At 34.9% G+C, this 23,708-nt stretch overlaps 1 protein-coding gene and 1 pseudogene across 11 annotated transcripts in view; both read right to left on the bottom strand.

The window, feature by feature from the left end:
- The window catches only part of LOC145241378 (G-protein coupled receptor dmsr-1-like), a 921,194-nt gene that overhangs the window by 145,840 nt on the left and 751,646 nt on the right, over positions 1-23,708 (bottom strand). For 3 of the 11 annotated variants that reach the window (XM_080104270.1, XM_080104264.1, XM_080104269.1), the window contains one exon: positions 19,058-19,107. The exons of the other annotated variants lie outside the window; for them this stretch is intronic. The gene's annotated coding sequence lies outside the window, so the exon portion shown is untranslated. The remainder of the gene's footprint in view (positions 1-19,057; positions 19,108-23,708) is intronic. 11 annotated transcript variants of the gene reach the window in all.
- Positions 22,368-22,579, bottom strand: LOC145241793 (U2 spliceosomal RNA; annotated as a pseudogene).

Genomic DNA, 23,708 nt, shown 5'->3' with positions numbered 1-23,708 from the left:
AGGATAGCAACTGAATATTTGGAGATTTTTTGGCAGACATGGGAAAATAATGCGATGGCCAGCCTTTTCTCTAGATTCAAATTCCATCGAAAATCTGTGGAGCATCTTGAAACAAAATATTTACTCCGGAGGAAGGCAGTACATCTCCTTTTGAATGCTATTCTGACTGCTGCAAAATACATTTCATCAGATAAAATCGAAGTTTACATCTTCATTGGACCAAAGGGTTTTTGCTCTTATAAAAAATGGCAATTGTATAAGATATTGATTGTACTATGAAGCCATATTGAAGTTGTTTGTTCTTTATTATTGTTGTTCTCAATTTACAAATTCCTAGAATAATCAATGTTTCGATGATTTTTAGCACTTCACCATATTTTAGCATTGGTTGGCATATAAAGTTGGCACGATGAAAAAATTCAAATCACCACAATTGCTGCTAATTGTTTATTACTGTGCAGATTAGCTTAACATTTTAGATCTGCGCTTGTGTTAGTGTTGCCATAGAACGTGCTAAATTTCACAAATTTTCATTGAAAACTATCGGAGTTAGAACAAAAATATCGATTTGCATATTATTGTAGCATGGGGTATATATATATATATATATATATATATATATATATATATATATATATATATATATGAAATAAAAAGGAACACACCGTATTATGTTCTCATCAACGTTTCGTCTTTATTTCGAGACTTCCTCTGGATGAATGAGATTAAGAAACAAAAGTTACCAGTACAAAATGTTTGAAAATGTTTCACGTGCACAGTGTGACACAATTCTAGTTCAGAGAAACGGAAAAAAGACGTTGGAAATTCAAAGAGGAGGGGGAGGGCTGGCGCTGTTAAAGAGAAGAAATTTTAGTGACGTCACATAGTCGGTAATGTAATTTTAAAACTATGAACGCAAGTTAATATTCTTATTCGGAAAAAGATATATCTGTTGAAATTCAAATATAAGTTTGTAACAGAAATAAAATGAGTGTTTTTTATGTAATTTATTGATTGAGATTATGTGTTAATTATTACAGCGGGTGTTTGAATGGTGTGAGAAAGTTAACCTGTGTCTACAGTTAAATAATGTTCTTTTAAAAAATGTTTACTTATTAATGGCGCTATGTTATAGAAACCTCCACGTTGTTTAATAGTGATTGATATTGCGATAATATTGAGATTGAAGAAGTCTCCGGGGTAGTTTATTTGAAATAAAGTTAACTACTTTTGCTTGTTTAAAGTCAAAGTTGTGGTTATGTGTCAATGAACGAGAGAATAATGCACTTAGAGAATTGGTATTTTTTATATCTCTTTTATGTTCATTGAGCCTTTTTCCAATTTACGCTGAGCTTCACCAACGTATTTATGATGGCAATTATGGCAAGAAATAGTATATATACCTCCACTGGTTTGTTATAGAGATGTTTCGTAGTTTTTAATATATGTTTTATGGTTAGTGATGTGGTTTGTACGATAGGAATTTTTAGTTTGTTTAGTGTGTTATAGATTATTGTATATTGGTGTGTATAGGTAAAAGAAGATGTCTGTTTATGAGAGAAAGGTTTGATGTGTATGATTTATTATTATTATTTATTCTGGAAAATATTTGTGTGGCTTTTCTCTTAGCATTACATATGAAATATGTCGGATATTGCAAGGTTTTCAAAATGTTTGTGAGGCATTTGAATTCTTCGTCCAGATATTATGGACTGCAAATTCTGAAAGCGCGTAAGAAGAAACCAATTATCATCCCTGTTTTTATTTTATTATTATGGTGTGAATAGAAATGTATGTAATCATTTTTGTGCGTGGTTTTGCGGTGAACTTGAAGGATAGGTTATTATTGGATTTTATCATAATTATGTCAAGAAAAGGTAATGAGTTATTGTTTTCTGTTTCAACGGTAAACTTTATGGAAGGTTCGACTGAGTTTAATTTGTATCTAATGATATTTATAAGCGTATTTTCAGGAAGAAAAATTAGAATGTCGTCAATGTATCTGTTGTGGTTGCAAGGTTGAACAATAATTAGTAAGGAAATAAAATGAAGACGCAAACAACAAGATAACGCAATAATAAGTGTATTAAAGAAAAGGTATATTTGAAATATGTACAAATGACGGTGTCGAGTCAGAGAGTCTTGGTGGGAGGACATGTACGCTCTTCGGCGTCACTTCCGGTGGCATTTGAGTGAGACACATCAAGGCCAACCTAGGCTTGCCATTTATGGTGGTATGTTATTCGCATATGCAAATAAGTGCTTGCCACCACAACACCCCCCTCCCAAGATTTGAAGTCACACAGATTTCAATATCTTTTTCTTTTTGGGGTTACCATTAATGGTTCATTCACTTTTCTTTTCCTACCTGATCTTCGGGGTTCAGGTGCATTTTGAGGCGGTTCCAAATTAAAAGATTCGTATATGATATCTATGGTGTCCTCCTCTTCGACTGTTGTCGTATCATCATCATCTTGGATATGACGTTTTTTTATCTGATTTAGGTGCTTTTTATGTATATTCTGTGGACCTTTAATCATGTATGTACAATCACCAATGCGTTTATCCACTACTCCACATTCCCAGTAAGAGGTGTTATTTCTGTTGCACTTAAAATATACTCGATCTCCCGAGTTATATTTCTTTCTTCTCGTGTGTGTTGTGTTTCGGATAATTGCCTGACTTTGCAATAGTCTGTCAAAGACTGATTTTACCTTTCTGGCAAACATTAGATCAGCTGGTGATATTTTTGATGGTGTACTAGGATGTGGTGTAATCCTATATACTTGCAAGAATTGTTGCAAAGCTTTTTCTGTTGGTGTTCCAATGGATTTCTTTAACGCTTGTTTTAGCGTGTCCACGAACCTTTCCGCGAGGTCGTTCGATCTTGGATGATACGGCGGAGTCGTGATGTGCTTCACTCGGAACGTGTCGAAAAATTCCTTAAACTCTGCGGATGTTAACTGCGTTCCGTTGTCAGTGACCAGTGTGTCTGGTACACCGAATCTTGCAAACAACTCGTGTAGGAACCCTATTGAGTTATTCGTTGTTGGATTCCTGCAACGCATTACCTCCGGCCATTTTGTGAGACTATCCACTACAATTAAATAATAGTTTTCACCTACTGGACTAGCGAAGTCCATGTGGATTCTCGACCATGGTTGGTCGGTTTTCGGCCAAGGTTTGTGTACTATAGGTGGAGATTTTGCCGCTAACTGGCATCCTTTACATTTATCAATTGTTGTCGCTATGTCAGTGTCCATGTTACGCCAGTACACGTAGCTTCTCATTAACGACTTCATTCGATTTATCCCCGGATGTCCTGTGTGGAAATCTCTTAACATCCTATTCTGCAATGTTTTGGGTATTACCACTCTCTCGCTGTACAGTAACACATCGTCACATATGGAGAAAACTTCCTTCACCTTTGTGTCCGTTATAATTTTCTCTTTTATGTCCTTTATATATTCGTCTTTCTCGGCTTCCCTTTTAATGTCCGACAAAGTTACGGGTAGTTCCTTAATGATGTTTGCTACCATATTTTTTACTTCAACATTTGTCCGAATTGCTGCAATGACTGATTCTTCCAGATTGTGTTTCTGTGGTATCAGTCTTGACAGTCCATCCGTATGGCAAATCTTTTTTGATGCTAGATGTTGTAGCTGGAAATCGTAATTAAGTAGTATTGTACCCCAGCGCAGCAATCTATTTGCGGTGTATACCGGCAATCCTTTTTTTGATCCATAGATCGTGACTAACGGTTTATGGTCGGTTTCAAGTATGAATTGTCTACCATATAAATATCGGTGAAATTTAGTCACGGCAAAGATTATGCTCAACGCTTCTTTTTCGATTTGTGAATATGCCCTTTCGGCTGGTATCAGCGTTCTCGAAGCGTGCGCTATTGGTTTTCTAGACCCATCCGGCATAATATGTTGAATGCATGCTCCTAAGCCGTAGAAGCTAGCGTCACTAGCGACGACTATTTATAAGTTTGTGTCAAAATGCGTTAAGAATAATTCCGATGTTAGTGCGCTCTTTATTTTGTCAAAAGCGGTTTGACATTCTTGCGTCCAGTTTCACGGTGTATCCTTTTTAAACAGATTATTTAAGGGGGCTCGCAAGTTATGCATTCCTTCAATAAAAGATTGGTAATAATTTGCGAGTCCTAAGAAACTCTGCAAGGTTGTTACATTATCGGGTGCTAGCATATTTTTTATTGCCGCAGATCTGTCTGGGTCTGGACGTCGTCCATGTTTGTTTATTATGTGTCCAAGATACTTAATCTCGCTAATACAAAAGTCACATTTACTTTCTTTTACTTTAAAGCCGAATTCTTGTATTCGAGTAAATACTTGTTTCAAATGCTCCTTATGTTCTTCTAGGGATTTGCTCCTGAAAACAATGTCGTCCAGGTATGCACATGCGCACTCAATACCACTTAGCATGGTGTCCATCGCTTGCTGAAAGATGGCAGGCGCTACTTTGATGCCAAAAGGCAATCGGTTGTATTTGTATAATCCCTTATGCGTATTGATGCATAGTATTTTTGAGCAATTCTCCTCGACCGGTATTTGTAAATACGCGTCGCTCAAGTCTATCTTGGAGAAGGTATTACCCCCATTCAACTTCGTGAATATTTCCTCTGGTCTTGGTAGGGGGTAATGGTGATCTTTTAATAGGGAGTTGACCCCGGTCGAAAAGTCTGCGCACACTCTAACTTCGTCATTCTTTTTCTTTACGTATACGCTAGGGGCTGCCCACTCGTTGTGTTCTATTTTTGATAGAATTCCCGTCTGTTCCAATCTATTTAATTATTTACCAATCTTTTCCAACCCAGCGAACGGAACAGTTCGCTTTTTTCTAAAAATTGGGCTGGTGTTTTCTTTAAGTTCAAACGAGGCCTTGAATTTATTGCAGCGACTTAAGTTAGTCGTGAATGCCTCAGGAAATAATTCTTTTAAATCGTCTTTTATATTTACTGTTGTTGGAGAAGAACATTCTAATTTTTTACAGAATGTATTGATTGGCTTATCCCATAGTCCGAATTTCTTAATTAAATCTATTCCAAACAGATTTTCACTATTTTTTAGTACGAATATTTTTAATTTGTTCGAAATCCCTTTCAATTTTATCGGGAGGACAACTTCTCCTTCAAATTTTATACAACCACCAGTTACCGTCCGGGCTGCTTTACTAGTTTTCATCATCGCCGGTTTTCCCAACTTTTTCCACGTATTCAGGTTTATCATAGAAACATCGGAGCCGGAGTCGAGTTGTAACTTTATTGATGTTTTAAATATTTCCAGTTTTACGTATTTTCGCCGATCTTTGTCTAATTTTGTATTTGATTTTGTTTGCTGTACTCTCTTTCTGGTGTAATCGTTATATCTGCAGCAATCGCTTTTGTGTCCCACCTTCTTATAAATGTAGCATTTTTTCTTCTTATTAGGACAATCTGATTCCCAATGCTTTTCTGCACATCTCTTACAGTTATATCTAGGAAGAGGCTTGTTATATTCTGTACTATATTTATGGTTATTATCTTTGGAATATCCCGTTCCATTGCTTTTCTTTGTAAAGTTCTTGGTTGGTGCGTATGGTTTTCTAACTTTTCTTACATATGCCACTCCGGATTCTTCTATATGTTTTGAATCCTTTTTTAGTGTAATCGCCCTTTCGCAGTCCTCTGCTAGTTTCTGGAGGGTTAAATCTTGCTAAGATTCCAGCTTAGACAACACTCGTCTGCGTATTTCTGCATTTTTCGTGGAAACTAACCCTTGAGCGAAGATTAGACATTTAAAATCTTCTACCGTTAGTTCTGCAAGCTTAAAATTATCGCAGTTTTTATTGACAACTGATGCGTATGTCAAATAATCTTGGTTGTCCATCTTTCTTAGATTCATGCACAGCCATCTTTTATGAAAAAGAGATATATTTGGATTAAATAATTCTTTTAGTAATTTTACAGCTTCCATGAACTCTAATTCCGCAGTTTTTTTTAGGTAATATGTAATCTTCGAATTTGCTGTGTACCCAATTTTCTAAGTAAGAGGCTCACTTTCTGACTATTTGGCCAATTTTTACAGTCCAGTTGAAAAACATCCTCGTATCTTGTGTAGTATGCTTCAAAATTCTTCTCTTCCTCAGGTACATAATGAAATGTGTCCATGCTATTAAAAATAGTTGTATGGGAGAAATTAACACTATCGACATTTTCTCGATTACTCTTTAGTAGTTCCAGTGTTTTAGCAAAACGTTCATCTTGTCTTTCTTCATATTCCAATTGTAGTTTCTTATGCCTTTCTTCCTGTTCCAATTGCAGTTTTTTCTGCTTTAATTGTGCCATTTTCTGCTTTTCTTCTTGTTCCTGCTGCCATTTCAATAATCTGTCCTCTCTCTTTTCCTCGCGGTCAGCCTGTGCCTGTATTTGTGTTTGCAAAAACTCGTTTTGTGTAGCTTGTCTGCGTTCATCCCGCTCAGCCTGTGCTTGTAAAAATTGCATGAACATTTTGATAAGTCTTCCATGTTTTTTTTTTAGTGTGTAGTTAAAAAAAATATTGTACCATGTACAATATACACCGGTTTGGGTTACAACAAAAAAGCAAATTGCTGTAAGCTCCTGTTTTCAATAATAATATCGCTGCTTGCAATAATATATTCTTTTTGCGAGTCACGCTGCAAAAAAAAAAATAAAACAGGTTTATCTGGAATCACGAAATGGAATTGACTTTCAGTTTTTAGGCACTTACTAATAAGTAACTCTTTCCACAAAATAATTTTTTTTTATCGAGTCACAATTGAATAAATGTATGCAGTACATTTAGTTCTTTGAATTTTTTTCTCTAGTATTTTAGTAATTAAAATACCTCTTAAATTGAGATTACCTTTTTTCCGTGACGTTTTACTGTATTATCCGTTATTCAGTGACAACTTCAAGAAAAAAATCCTTTCCTTGAATTTTAGTTTTAGCTGTGGTATTTCCTTTTAGTACCGACGTCAACCAAAACATTAATTAAAAAGTCCTTTAGTTGTTGTTTTTTTTACGGATAACAGTAATTAGAATCCACTGGTGAACTTTTTTCGTAGGTTACTTCCTCGCTTTTCGTAATACGGGTCTGACCTGTCGTTTTTTCGACAGAACAAAGTTCGCTTTTCGTTGTCAAGTTGGTCCTTTAGTAAGATTTGTCGTGTAGCGACAAAACAAAAATTCACTTTTACATTCGTTTGCAAGTCGGATTCCCAGAAAACGGCGTAAATTGTCGCTTTTGCCACGTTAGAGTTTTTTTTTTTTCACTTGAGTTGAAACTTCTCTTTAGCGTAAAATCCGTTTGCTCGTCAACACTTTGCATTCCTTAAAAGAATGGTCAACCTTTGCGTTGTACTTTTTTTTTTAAATAGTTCTTCGTCAAACTGTTATATTTGACGCTCCATATCTCGTCGCCAACTGTTTTGGTTGCAAGGTTGAACAATAATTAGTAAGGAAATAAAATGAAAACGTAAACAACAAGATAACGCAATAATAAGTGTATTAAAGAAAAGGTATATTTACAATATGTACAAATGACGGTGTCGAGTCAGAGAGTCTTGGTGGGAGGACATGTACGCTCTTCGGCGTCACTTCCGGTGGCATTTGAGTGAGACACACCAAGGCCAACCTAGGCTTGCCATTTATAGTGTTATGTTATTCGCATATGCAAATAAGTGGTTGCCACCACAACAGTATCTAAAATATTCTGTGTTTGGAGGTAATCTGAATTTGAAAGGACCAGATTCTAGGAATTCTAAGAAAAGGCAAGCTAATACTCCACTATGAGGGTTACCCATAGACAGACCAAATTTTGTTTATAGAAATTGTTATTGAAGTGAAAATAAGTCATGTTAGCTATAAGTCTAATGATTTTTATAAGAGTGTCGTGAGGAAAAGGTAAGCTAATGTTAGATTTTTTTAAATGTTTAAGGAGTAAATTCAAGCATTTTTTGATGGGGACATTAGTATATAATGATGTTGTATCTAAGCTGTGTATAGTTTTGTTTTGTACGTTTATGTTTTTTATTTTGTTCAGTAAATCTCCGGAGTTTTTTATGTGGGAGGTGCTGATAGTGCCCAGTAGTGGAGTCAAAACGTTGGATATCGCACGTGCAATTTTGTGTGTGGCACTACCGATGCCGGATATTATAGGGCGCATAGGGATGTCTGGTTAATGATGGAACATTGGGGTGGTATTCAATGTATGACATCCAAGTTTTATTGTTTTTTATAAGTTTTTTATAAGATTAGTTGAAAATCTCAACACTTCGATTTAGTGTCTTTAAATCAGTTTTGGTGTAAGTGTTGTTGTCTGCCAACATTGTGGAAACTTTTTCCAGGTATTCATCTTTTTCCATTAATACTATACCACCACCTTTATCAGCTGGTGATATAATCAAGTTCTTGTTATTCGCTAGGTGTTTCAAAGCATCTATGTATCTCTTAGGAAGTACAGTTTCATATGGATGAGTAACTGCAACAGAAATAACACCCTGTATGAAACCTTTTTGAAAATCCGTACCTTCATGTTTGTAATTCTTTAAAATTGCGTCGGTGGTAATCTTTGAATGTATGCCAGTTGCGAATTTTAGTCCAAAACTAAGGGCTTCAATTTCGGTGTTTGAGAGTAATTTGGTAGAAAGATTTTGTATTAGATCCGGACGTCCTATAGTTCTCCATTTGCTGTCGGTGATTAATTTTGTAAGTTTATTATCCAGTTTGTGATAATGGCGGGTGCTGATTCTTTTAACTGATTTGTTTATATTTAAGAAAAAATTGTGTGTTATGGTGTAGTTATGTAGTAGGTCGTTAGCTAATGTTCGGGCTTCATGGAATAAAAGAGAGCTTTGTTGTTTTAAAATATCCGCTGAAGCAACTAAATATTTTTCAATGTAATCCGGGAAAATATGTTGCGAATATTTCAACTATTTAAATGTACTTTTGGGTATAATTTTTTCTTGTATACATTTAAGCAAAAAAGTTCTCCTGTTGTTGTGAGAGTTGGCAGCGATTAGTATTTTTGTGTATTGCCGCAATTTTTGCTTAAAAGTTTGGTGTTCCATTTTAACAGAATGAATTTCCAACGACTTTTTTTCCGTTTCTCTGAAATAGAAATGCGTCACACTGTGCACGTGAAACATTTTCAAACATTTTATACTGGTATGTTTTGTTTCTTACTCTCATTCATCCAGATGAGCACATAATACGGTTTATTCCTTTTTATTTTCTCTATGTTGTCGCAATACTATTTCCATCATTTTCATCATATATATATATATATATATATATATATATATATATATATATATATATATATACATATATATATATATATACACGTTGTGTCTTCAACAAGTTTTTAGACTGGAACGTATTATTCAGTATATTGTTACTATACATCTTATGAGATAACTCACTAGGTTTAATAATTTTATGATTCAAATGAATAGCTCTAGCAGGTATTGGAATATATCCTACGAAAGCCTGATAATCACAGCTGCTGAATGTCAGGAATGAAATCTGGACATGGGGATAATCTAGCAGAAGATTTGCGATAAATTTCTGTTTTAAACAGACAGAATGCCACATAACTAATGCAAACCTTCAGACTGCTTTTAGACAATCTTGCATAAACCCAGCACAATCTTTTGAGCGGCATACATGATTCAAGGAAGGCAGGAAACTTTGAGGGATGATGAGATATGTGAGAGGAATAAAGGCCAGAACACCAGATATGATTGGCCAAATAAAGAATTTCATGGATAATGACCGTCGTTTGGTTATAGAGACAATAAGTGCACTGTGCGATGCCAGTGTTGGGGATGTACACGCTATAATTCGAGATGAATTGAATATGCAAAAGATATTAGTGAAGTTCTTTTTTTCAATGGTACTTAGAGAAGATCAGAATAATTTGACTTTGATGGGCATCAAGACAATTGCTCCCTGCCACTTTTCGTTATTCCCTACGCTTACAGAATACCTTAGAGCCTGTCGGTATGAGACAATTCTTGACATGAAAAGTTTTTTCTTACATAGGCATCACCACTTATCAAGGGCCAAAGGCCACTCGAGGATAAGGGTTAAGAGTGTACAGTAGTCAATTGGACATTATAGTAATCGCTATTGATGGAAATTCGGTATATTTGTAACTTAAGGGGAACGGCTAATCAAAAACCTGTTTTCGTTGAGCTTGAAGACAATCAAATTGTAGTCAGCTGGAAAGCAGGAAAACGGAAAACAGTTCCACAGGTGTGCACTTCTAAGAAAGAAGCTTTATTCATGGAATCTACGTTTAGGTTTAGGCACATATGATGAGTGGGGAAAATTATTGATAGTGTTTTCAACTAGACAAGTGTTTCTTGTGAAAGTTTGAGAGGGGGAACCATTGATTGAAGCTCAGTCGAGCACTTGTCATCAAACTAATGATAAAGGAGAGACAAACTCGCATTCTCTCTTCTATGAGAAAGAGGTTGAAGGGAAGAGAAAATGAATCTCCTTCGAGGCTACGATGTCTATTTGAACTCTATCAAGGCAGGATAAGTCCTTTCTAGCTGCTCCTGCCCAGACGTGGTAATAGTACTCCATTGTTGGCCGTACCTTGCTCTTATATAGATAGAGAATTGCATCCGCAGTAAGATATCTACTGGATCGATAGAAGGATCCCACCATTTTTCAAACAGCCTTAGCAACAGATCAGGAGTAAAGATCAAACCCATAAGGTTGTCAAAACATAAGACATCCCCAAGACTAGAGCCATTTATTTCAATTTCAGGTGGGGATCAGAGCGTTGATGATGTAAAGATAAAAGCCTGATTTTAGATGCATTAAAAGTAACCAGCCACTCCTGTCCTCATTGCACCACGTGCTCAAGATCAGAGGTGAGAGAATCAGAGAGAACTTGGTCATTTACGGTCTTAGACATGCTACCATAGATGTTAGTGTCATCAGCATAAATGTTTACGAATGATGTAAGGATGTGATTTGGAAGATCATTAATGTAGATCAGGAAGAGAATTGCGCCCTGGATGACCCTCTGAGGGACTTCAGCTTTAATACAAGTTGTGGCAAGGGTCATGGACACGTTCCCAAAATAATATGCGGCGAAATTTTAATAGAATACTTTTCGTTAACTATTTATCAGCAATGTTTTATTCTGAATATAGCTTGTTTTTGCAATTCATCTTGTGGTTTCAGAACTACTGAGCGACGTGCCACACAGCACACGATACGATGAATTACTGAAATATTTGATAAACTAATAATTTCCCGTAATAGATATAACAACTGTCCATCTTATTCGTGCTATAAAACCTTATTTGATTATATTGGGCATATGTAAAGTCCCATGTCTGCATAGATAAACTAGGCACAGTAGACCACTTGAAAGACAAAATTCGATCCATTGTCTATCTACATCTTAATTTTATGCGTAGTTTGTGAAAATTTTATTTAAAGATTGTAACATGTAGGCGCGAGCCGCAATGGTCATATATTCGAAATTGTACTTATATTATAAATACCTTAAAATAATCTTTTAAAAAAATCACATATTTGCAAAATAAAATATTTTTCTTTGATTATTTTAAAATTTAACGTTTGCCGCAACTAAAAATATCGAAAGCCCAAATAATAAACACATTATCAGCTACGACTACGAATAACTATTCATTAAGACTATTTACTTAATTTAATTGTTCGATTACTGTAGCACTTTGTTCCGAAACATATCAGGTCTCTAAACGTTTTTCATCAGTATGTAATGCTTAACAGTTTAATAGAATTATCTGCAATTATGGTAGTATGCCGGTCTTTGTAATTGTAAATTGTATACTCGTAGACACGTCATGCTTTCTTTGAAATAGCATTTTTATTGTTACACTAACGTTATTTTTATCGTTACTTCTAAAATAATGTTTTGATTTGATCAAACATTGAATCTCATTGACTTTATTTGAGTTAATTCTTTTGATAATTACAGCTTTAATTCCCGATATAAACGTAAATATAAACGTGTAAAACATAAAGCATACTTTCCAAATAATGTTCCAAGTACATGCATTCTATTTGATTTTCTTACTCATCAAAAATATCATGGAAGTGAAATCATCGATTACTCTGATTATCTCTTGGCAAATAAGTTTTGTTATATTTTAGTAAAAGCAGGGAGACCCGACGGTGACCTAAATTGAATGGTTATCAACAAACGTTTCATAATCATATATTTTTATTGTCATTAAAATCACTAAAATTGCCTATTTTCAAGCAGATTGATCGAGTGCCTGCTCTAGCTGGGGACCCATCGAGGTGCGCAGGGAAGCTTTACATGCATCTATGCTATAACTTAATCTACATACATTGTATTCTAGATTGCGCTGTAGAGACAACACTCTTGATTATATATATATATATATATATATATGTATATATGTATATATGTATATATATATGTATATATATATATATATAGTAGCTTGGATTTTAAAATGCGAAAGTCAAATATCATGCTTCAATTGCGCCCTAAACGGAAACATTAATTCTGCAAAAACCCATGTCATATCAAAGAACCTATAGTTGATTCCATTCGGTTTGTGTTGTAACATAACTTCTCAAATGTACTGGTGATATTAGGTTGTATAAGACGTTAACTTAAATCGAAATCGCCTGTTCCTTTCTTTCATCGGATTTTTTCAATTATTGAATATGGATATTTATCGTGGAAACTCCGATATAAAGCCCATCTTTGAACACTGCAAGATGTATAAACTACATTTGTGTAAGATGTTATAGAAATCGGATTCGCCGTTTCGGAGTCCATAGGAAACGAACTCACACATTGACACAAAGTTCATATCCTGTATAAGATTTTATTTAATTCGAAACTTGCTCTTATATTATTTTCCAATTATCATTCCTTGAAATATTACCAAAGATTCATCTTTTCTCGTTATTTTCACGTCTGATAAGTAAATTTATCTTTAAATTTCTCATTTTAAGATTTTAATACTGTATGTAATTAAACAACAGGGAAATGACGCTGACAAAGTTATTAACAACATGATTATATAAACTGGGAGTGCGAACTTCGAATCTATTTCGTTCTACAGAAACACTTTTTCGTAAGGATGTTCTCAACCGATTGATGGGTCCTTTCGTAAGTATTCGATGTATTTCTATAAAGAATTCCAACTGAAACGTCATCGGTAGAATAAATGTCAATAAGGAGCAGTTGATTTTATAGACTGAATGGATGCTGTTTTACATAAGCAGCAGGGCACGGGCTAAAATTGCCGTTGGCGATTGCCGTTAATTCCGAAATAAACAGTTTAACTTAGAGATTTTGACGACCTTTACGTTGTCCCTTTCTTTAGTACCTGATAACCATTCTAGACACTTCTTAATAGAAATATATATAGAAATATATCAGAGAAAGGAATGTTTAACAGCAGAAGCAGCAAAAAAAAAATGGAACACTCTTTATCGGCAACATTCTTTTAGACACTTGACTACCGTTGCCACCTCCTGCCCTTTAGTCTTACATGTGTCCCCATGTTAAAAGGCCAGATCTTTCTCATTCATATAATATTTTTTTACTTTTTGTTTTTTAACTCTGTTTCTTTGATAATTTTAAAATAAACATTTTATCAAATGTTTTTGTTAGTTATTTAATTTATAATATTTTTATCTACAGGTCTATTAAAAAACTAAAATATCACAGCCTGACGGACAGATCGTCCTATCTATACTCATGGAGTATCTAACACTATTAAGAACTGTGATTCTTAGCTGAAAATACGTGCGCGAAACAGCCTGAGTGTATATGTGCAAACATCATTAAGAACTTTAAAGTCTACTCGTCTTTAATCGCATGATTTCCTCTCATTAAGCATCGGGTTCTCGATTAATCTATCTGTTTCTGGTCCATTCCAGTCGGACTAAAATCCCCGCAGAGATACTAATGACTGTCTTGTTCAATCATCCAGCTCGTAGATCGGCTTCAAACAATACCAAAAGCGCAGTAGTTAGCTTCGGTAGAAGCAATTATTTTTTTTTCCTAATCCTAATACTCTATCTTAACTGGCACGTGATTTCAAAACAGAGCATCTGTTTAAACCGTAATAATCAGACTCACTAGTATGATGCGAACACGCTACATCACATAAACGAGTAGCATCTCCAAAATGAGAATTAATTTGCATAATCAACTTTTTTTTAAGAGAAAAAAGTACTATTTGTCAATATACATTTTACCGTGACTTGAGTTTCTTTTAAAATTATTTTCCGTAATTACAGCGTGTTTGGTACATGGCCAAATGTGCTTTTGTATGAAAGTGCGTTTGCAAAAGAAACTAGATTCTAAATTATTTTTCTGTCTATGTTGTTTACTATTTAGCCACCCATAGTTTCAATTAGAATTAGTTGTCACAGTTTCTGTTCGAAAATTAATACCGACTTTAAAATAAGAGGTAAAAAATATTTATGTTATTTAATATTTCATATAAATGCTCATAAATTATACGTTTTTATATGGTAAGACTTTCTCTTAATTAACATGTGTAAGCTTGATTTTTCTCAATTAATGAAGATGATGCGATTGCCATGTACAGAGTGTGTTCTGCCTTAAAACTTAAGCATCTTAAATTTTTATTGCCTTCATATAGTCCCAATATAGTGTAACATAACTTTGAATATCTCTAAAAAGTTTTACAATATGAGTAGTTTGTTTCTAGAAAAGTTGCTCGTTTATTTGCTCTAGAAAATCGCTTGATGCGTATTTAGATTAAATAAGACCGCGTTATACCATATTAATTTTGTCAGTTTTCTTTCTTCTCGAGGTCGAGCGAATGTGGACTATTTTCATAGAACTTTAAAGAATGTGTTTAAAATTTGATACGCATAAAACTTGTTGATTTACTAGAAAGTCTGTCTTTCATTAGTGATTTTCAGTATCGATATTGTTCACTCTTTGAAACTGCTGAGTTGCCTGCATTTTTATTCAGATTCAAGTAAGCAAAAAGGTTTTAGTACTTCTTATTTCGAAAGTATTCGTCAGAAATGTAAACGACTATTATATTGAGTGGGGTGATAATCAGTCCCATGTATTGTATCTCGAGCAGAAACGTAATTTTATTGCATCTCCCCGTTTCTCGTAAACTTCTTTGTCTCACAGTGATCATTTCCATGTCTGGATATTTTTTATCTGAATTCTATTATTTTACGTGTTCTTCAGAATTGTCAGATCGGGTTCCTGATTTTTTTAAAAGTCGAAATTGTTTGATTTGTTCATATAATGGTATCTTCCAATTTCCTGTTTTGATACCTCTTTGTAATACACGTTCCTACTCTGCTGGTTTCTTTTAAAAACCTGCAGACTTGCCGAAAATATTTTGTTCAATGTTTCATATTTACGTATAGCTTTGTTAACTTCACGACGAAAACAAATACGCATTACTAGTCTCTGTAACTATCATCTTTTGTTATTGTTAACTACTAATATTACGTGGCTTTATGCTTTATCTGAATAAATATCCATTGAAAATATATAACAAGCATGGCGCCGTAAAACCCGCGTAAATATTATATTTTGATTCATGCAGTTTTCCTATTTATCATACGGAAAATTCTCTATTGATTATTATCCAAGAGATTATAATATTTTCAAAAGTTATTAAATAAACTACTATGTATACTGTCTGATGGAATTGAAAGCAGAACACGTATCGCTGCAGTATTAGTCGTTGTTTATTTTTCTAACGTCGTTATCGTCTGATTCATAGACACATTAGATACGAAAAGTATATAATATAGCGAGTTGAGTTATAAATGTTTTATTTTGCGTATGTTCAAAAGTAACAGAAGTAGTAATGTTTTATTCGCCTTACCATGCCAAAGCGAATTGTTTTGTTTTCAGTTTTGTCCTCTGTTAATATATTTTGTATTATAATGGGGGTACTTATTTAATTGCCGCCCACATCGGCAAAATGTGGCACAAGGCCGGGAAGTGGGAACCCCGCAGGCTCCCCTAAAGGTAGGGCACTCCTGCAATTTTAAAAATTGCCTGAGTAACCCCGTCGGCATTCCCCGGTCGGGGCGCCTCAGGCAGCAAGCAATACACTTGCCCCACCGGAAAGCCCGGTGGCAAGGCCTGGGAGGGTGGACCTCCTAGGTAATGATCCCGCACAGTCAGGTGATTCTATTTATAAACGATGCTGCTAGGAACTGACGAATCGAATTAGTCAAGAATTTTAGTACTAACCAGATTCAACACTGCTTACTTTAAGTGACAAAAACGGAAGCGGTGTATCAACGTGATTATTTCGTATATTATAGTATGCAGCTTTACTACACATTCTTTTTTATGGCTTCCATACGACAAAAAATTACTCTTTCCAACTTCACTTTGACGATAATCCTATTTTTATACGACTTATCCTGATTTTATCCTTATCAAAACCTCATAAAATAGTTCCAACGACACCCTAAAATGTCATCTCCATGTTTAGCGCACTTACCGGATGTCGTAGTATCACTTATATTTCTTTCTTAATGTTACCATAAAAAAGCAAAAAAGCACAACCATATATAAGTAATTTCATAGCAGTTACAAATTCATATACAACGTCAAGTTGCAGTATTGTGTTTATCTAGCTGCCTCCAAACAAAAAAAAATCCACATTGAATATCAAGTCAGTTGCGAAAGACCTCGCTTACTTCGATTGAGGGCAGATTGAGCTATAGTGATCATCAAATTTACTCGACAGAGCAATTATCTCAATCGTAAGACGAGAGACAAAATTTGATTCTTTGGCTTTTAGAATTTGTCTATTCCCACCTGGATCTATACGTGCCATGCTGTATATTTAATTAACAGATAGAATCAGTTCACTAATGAAGATCGAGCAGTTTTAAAAGCTCATGCAAGTATCTGGCGTATCAGATAGCTCGGACACCCTCAAACTACTAAGAACATTTCATGTCCAGTCTCTTCTGATGATATAACACCCGATGGACGAAAATCTTCTATCAGAATCTCTAGCAGTTATAGAACTATCGCCCCGAGCTTTGTAAAAGCTGGAAGTTATTAACTTACGCTTCTTTGAAAAGATGACAGCTGTTCAACATGGTTCGATGCACATTTGAATGTTCGAAAATACACGATCTACACCGTTTGTGCTGCATGTCTTTTTTTTTTTGAATGACGTGACTATAAATATTTTGTAATACAGAGTTATAAATGATATAATTCTCACAGTACACTGGTGGCATTATTTGACAAATGCATGAGTTTGCTTTATCATATTAAATAGCACAGAAAGTAATGCTTATGCACTTATGTTACCGTGGTATTTTTGGAATATTATTTTCAAGTTTACTTTAAGTTTTACAATATATTTTTGTGTATTGAATTGTAAAGTGAACGTACAGAATAGTTACAATATAAAAAAAACATACTTTTGTTTTTCGTTGTTTTTTGTTTGTTTGTTGTGTTTTTGGAGTAGTGGGTAATCAATTTTAGAAAGTGTATCGTTCGTAACAAGTATTTCTGCTGTTTAATTGTTTAACATGTCAACATTAAGCGAGCAGAAGAATCGCTTAATATTTAACAGAAATTCTGTTGATATTTGGGGGCACAGTACCCTCTTGCCCCCCAAATATTAACAGAATCGTTTGTGTTTTCATTTCAAAACCCTAGATGTGTGTAAGTTTGTTTCGAGAATCCCTGAGGATGAGTGTGTATAAAAGATATTTTACTTGTACACGTTAGTTCTATGGAATAAGGCTATCAGTATCAATATATTTCTGTTTATCAAATTGTTAGGTGAAAGTATAGAATAGTTACACTGCTAGCACATACTTTTTTTCGTTGTTTTTTTTTGTTTTTGTGTTTTTTGGAGTGGTGGTAATCAATTATATAACGTTATATGGCTTTAACAGACACTTCTGCAGTTTAAATAACTGTTATTCTTACAGAACACACCGATATTAAGCAAGAAGAAGAACAGTATAATATGTAACAGAAATTCTATTTACATTCGGGGGGGCACAATACCAGCTCACCTTCCAAATGTAAACCGAATCGTGTGAGTTTTCATTTCAAAACCGTAGATGTGTATAAGTTTATTTCGAGAATTCCTAAAAGTGTGTGCGCATATAAATTAGTTTACTTGTGTACGTTAGTCCAAGAGAATAAGGTAGGAAAGTGTGTGTTTATGAGCGGTTAATAGTTGTTCTTTTCTTGTTAGCGATCGCAAGGGTATTCTGTTAGCGTAGCTAAGCGATGTAAAAAAAAACCCGATGGTCATCATGAAAGTTGCTATCTGTGAATGTCTGTTGCCTTATATAAGTTTAGCGATATTTGAAGGTCAATTTCTGAATTGGTATTAAGCTGTAAATAGTGTTATTGCTTTAGCGGTGGTGTCTTCTGAGGAGTGCGCCGCCATTTACTTTCAACATTTAGAAGTGTTCGTTTATATATAAAATCTGATCATTCTGGAATATGAATATGATCTGTTTCAGCTAATCGAAAACGTCGGATTGTTGTCGGAATGAAGTTTTAATTTTGTTTCGTAAGTCGGGACGAGTATGTTATGTATATGTTTCCAATCATCTAGTTACGAAGGGTGTAATAGCACTTTTGTAGAGAAATGCAGAATAGTACCTGGCGATGACTGGTAGCAGTGGTAGGACTAAATTTAGAGAGAAAAGTACGGATTTCTTCTTCTTTATAATGCTGCGATTGTGATGGTTGTTCTCCACGGATGGAATGTAGTAATTTAATAGCACGAATAAATCTGCATGTAACGACGTGAAAAAGTGTTACATAAAGTGGTAGGTAATGCTAAAGACATAATAAATTTGTATGTGACATCTTTTCTTCCAAACCTACGGTAATTTGGTACAGAGGGGAATTTCTGCGGTCAAGATATTATATACAGAAGAATTATATTGGACAGTAATGATTTAAAAAAGGTTTAAGAAATGACTCTTGCGCAAACTTGAGAATCAGAACCAAAGTGTTTAGCTTACGATTTACTTTTTCCTTTGACGTTAATGCTTGAGCTACGAAGACATGTTTTCTGCAAGGATAAAAATTAAACCATGAATTAATAGTTTTTATATTACGCATGCATATTAATAATGCTGATGTTCGACCGTTACCTGGCAGATTTCATTTTTTTTTTAAATTTTCACACATTTTCACCGACTAAAATTAAAATATTGTTTCGCATGGGTTCGAATCCCCTATATATTAAGTTTCATGTCTGTGGACCAAAAACTGTCAAAGGAGTTTGGTAGGCAGAATTTTTTAAACAAATAGATATACCATACATTAATATATAGAGAAAGACGTTTGTGTTAACTATAACATTTCTGCGCAAATATTACGTAATATTAATCATGTAGAATATCTGTATGAATATAATTACAAGTAATAGTTAACTAAATATGATCATCCCATAAGAAAACCGAAAAAATATTAAGGAAATAATTAAAATGAAGATTTAAAAGAATATGTAAATCAGCTAGTTTTTTTGCAGATGAATGTAATTCCACAGCACATATAACACAGGGTTTTGAGTTTTTTTTAATAAATAGAAAAAAATGTTTTTTCATATGAATATCAATACATAAAAGACAAAAACAAACTAAAAAACAAATGTATAGGATTACAGATTCTCTGGAAAAAATTATGACAATTAAAAAACATTTTTTCAAACCAATAAAACATGCTAAACTTTTCTCTAACTTTGTATATATTGTGTTCTTGCAGTCCAGCTTCAAGAGTTAGATTCTGTTTAGAATATTTTTGTTTGGTTGTCTCTCTTGTGACATTGCGAGGACACTAATATAGACTAGCACCTTTCCCTAGGTAAGGATTGAACCAAGAACCATCACGTAGATAGTCAGCAGTTCGACCAAACGACCCCCCTCGTAATGTACCTCAAGAAATGTCTCTTTCAAACAAACATTCCTGCACCACTTTTATAGTGCTCAAACCGCTTTTTTATTTAAAAACAAAGAGAGAGCTTCGCATTTACAGCCAATTAAGTAGCAGGTGAGATTATCTACGGCAGTGCTCTACCCAAAGAGGGAGGTTTTATTTATCCACACACAGTACTATTCGTTGTATCATAACTCATCAGTGCGGCTAGACAAGCACATGTACCCAGACAAGGATTGAGCAGTTCCACCCACGGAAGCAGCGCCTGCAAAGACTTCAACAAATGTCTATTTGAAACAAATATTCGTCCACCACTTTTATATTGTTCAAACTTCTTAGTTATTATTTACAAACAAAGAGCGAGCTTTGCATTTACAGCCAATAAAGTAGCGGGTGAGATTATTTACGACAGAACACTCGCAAGTCAGATGTAGAAAGCCATATGCACTTTCCTTTATTGTATTAATTATAAAACAAAATGTACACAAACTGCATTATCTTATTTTATTATTTTTTTCCTGCTAGTTTTATCATCTCTATTTCTACTCTGATTTAATATGTTTATTTTTCTGCTAATTTAATTGCTTTTTTAAACTGTTCAGAATACACACACATACACATGCACACATAGTACATATATATATATATATATATACACACATAAGCGCCCACACACGCACACACACACACATATATACTATAGTTAAATGCATGGTGATTTATAAAAGAACAAGGAAACAAGCAAACAGCCTGACAAAACACAGCAAAATATAACTATGTTATTTCACGATTTATTGCATTTTTCATTTCTTTATGCACTTACCCATTAACTCTATCTATCACTATACAACATGCGATACGACAGAGCAACGTTGTAAAACACAAAAAATCATACCTATTTAATCCGTTAGTTACTCCCATTATCTCGCTAACGGCATGTACATGATTTATATTATTATGGTGTCATATTAATAAAACTTTCCGGTACTACTGCGTTTTAAATCCTGTTTTTCCAGATGACACAAACCGCCGGATTATACTGAGCAAACGGAACGCAATACAAAAACAGAAAAACAAAAATAAAGCAAAATAAACAAGTTGATGATGGTGCGATCCAAATCGATATCCCACGCTCGCCGTAGGTTGTTGTGCGTTACTGATGGTAGGCCCACAAAACATATGAATCTTAAGATTATTAATATCCGGAAATGAAATCGTTGGAAGTAAATGCCATGGCGCAAAGGGAGGTCCAAAGTCTACACTTGACATTAATTCAACTCCAACCAAAACATTCATTTACGTTTTTGTTATTTTGATATACTTCCGATGGATTTTTGTGCATCACCTTTCGGTTCCCAGCAGTCGGTTTTCTTGCCACATCGCGAAGACTGTTTCCGACGACTTAACAATAGCTTCCAGCTTTGAATTTTTTTATTATCCTCGTCGCAAGAATAAACCCTTGTTTTTTCTATGGATTTTTTTGAAGTGCAATGAAACTCTTCCCTTTCTTTTCTTACAATTTGGTATCGTCTGCTCGCTCGCATCTATTTTGACAACTCATTTTCGCATAGGACAAGTTCATCCGACATTTTTCAGGGCGGTTTGCGTCGTCCGCCGGTAGTTGGCGAGTCAAACTGGCGGAAAAAAAAAAACGGGATTTAAAATGGAGGAGTACCAATTATTTTTCAAGAACTGCAGCTTTTATAATTTTTTTCCGTTTTAAACCGCTGATTAATACACATATTTGCATTTTATATTTGTATAAATCGTAGAGAAATGAATATTCTCATTGTTTTTTTTTATCGCAAAGCGATACTTTAGATGTTTAATTGTATCGTAATTTCTTTAACTTTCTTCATATATTAACCGGAAATATTGCATACAAATACGTAATAATATAATTAAAAAAAACAACAAAATAATTCTACACAAAGTCAACGATGAATTTATTTCTTAGAACTGCATGTTTGTGGAACTCTCTTCCGATTGTCTACTTTTCAGGCGACTGTCTTCAAGTCCAAGGTAAACAAGTTCTTGAGGAACCGTCTCCCTAAGTAATCCATCTTACAAAATTCCCACTACTTATGTTTCGTACGCTACAGTCACATTGGCTAATGTATACCCATTAACACTTATCCTCGAGTGACCTCCGGGCCTTGATAAGTGGCGATTCCTTTGTAATAAAACAAGGTCGATAGCCATTAGTCGCGTGCTCTCATGTAATGAATGAATGCGTGAATGTAGGATTGACAGGAAATTCTTAAAGATAAACTAAAATGAGCGAAAAATGGGCAGAAATAACTTAAATAAATAGAAAGTAAATGACTTAGAATGACTTTAATGAACTTTAAAAACAAATGAATGACCTTAAGAATGACTTGAATGCTTAAAAAATAACTGGAATCCTTCAAAAACAATTTGAATTATCTGGAGAATTACTTGAATGCCGTTTAGACTGACTGGTTGTAAAGTGGGTGATACTTTTACATTAAAATTATACAGAAAAGTGATATCCCACTTTGCATCTCAAAGTTACACACATAAGTACACCATGTAGTAAGAACAGATATTACACTTTGATCTTGGCCAAAGGGCCAAGAAAAGTGGGTATCTATTTGCTCCTCCACCGTGCAAATTAGGCACAAGGCCGATTTTTAATGTGAGGAGTGAAGGGGAAATGGGTACCAACTCCCCGGGGAGTAGAGGAGCCGGATATTGAAAGTTTGTATGAAGGGTAGCCTCTACATTGACCTAGGTCTTATATGTGGTGCTGGTATTTATTTGCTCCCCCACCGAGCAAATTAGACAGAAGGCCGATTTTTAATGTGAGGAGTGAAGGGGAAATGGGGACCAACTCCCCGGGGAGTAGGGGAGCTGGATAGTGACAATTGGTATTAAGGGTTGCCCCTACATTGACCAAGGTCTTATATGTGGGGCTGCCCCCACATATTGTCTTTGCTTGCAGTATCTGCCGGAACAGATACTATACTTTGATCTTTGCCAAAAGGCCAAGCACAAAAGTGTTACTGACATACCGACAGACCGAACGAACGACAAACCGACCGATGGACTGAGGGAGTGCCTTATAGAGTCGATTGCACTTGACTAAAAATTAGGCGCGCTGAGGAGCTTATATGTCTGTCTTATTATATGAAAATTTAGTTAAACACGAATTAGTATTGCCAAATTATGGGAAATGTTTAAAGCAAAGATAAAGCAGTTCGAAAAATTTTAATGATCGGTGTGGCAGAACAGCACTACTGTCAAAATATAAGTAGGGCGCACCCTTCCCTCTGCTAATCTGTGGGAGATCCTCAGGCAAGGTTGAGCAACTATTTTAGCCCAACTCCAAGGATGTAAGTGCCTTATGATCATGGAAAGCATGTGTCTGATCTAATAGGAACGCAATCAGGAATAATTATGTTGATGGTTTTGTATCTTGTGCTTAGAAGAATATGCCTTTAGGTACAATGGTCAGGATAATCACCCACTATAGTAAGTGCTCAGCGATATACAGACTGCAATCTCCTGTATGTAGAACTGCAAACAAAGCCGTGGCGATACAGCAAAATACTTTTGGGGAAACAGCGTGAATGATGTTCTGAATGATGGGTAGCAATAAATTTATGACAGCTTCGAAGGGGAGAGATAGACGGGGAGTCATGGCTAACAATATCTGTATCAAGCAGCCCATCACTTGAATAAATGAATCAATGCACGCCATCTAATCCAAAA

Source organism: Euprymna scolopes, chromosome 20 (assembly GCF_053919585.1).
Source record: "Euprymna scolopes isolate OS-2025 chromosome 20, ASM5391958v1, whole genome shotgun sequence".
In the NCBI taxonomy this organism is placed as follows: domain Eukaryota; kingdom Metazoa; phylum Mollusca; class Cephalopoda; order Sepiida; family Sepiolidae; genus Euprymna; species Euprymna scolopes.
This window is presented reverse-complemented; position numbering and strand designations above follow the sequence as displayed.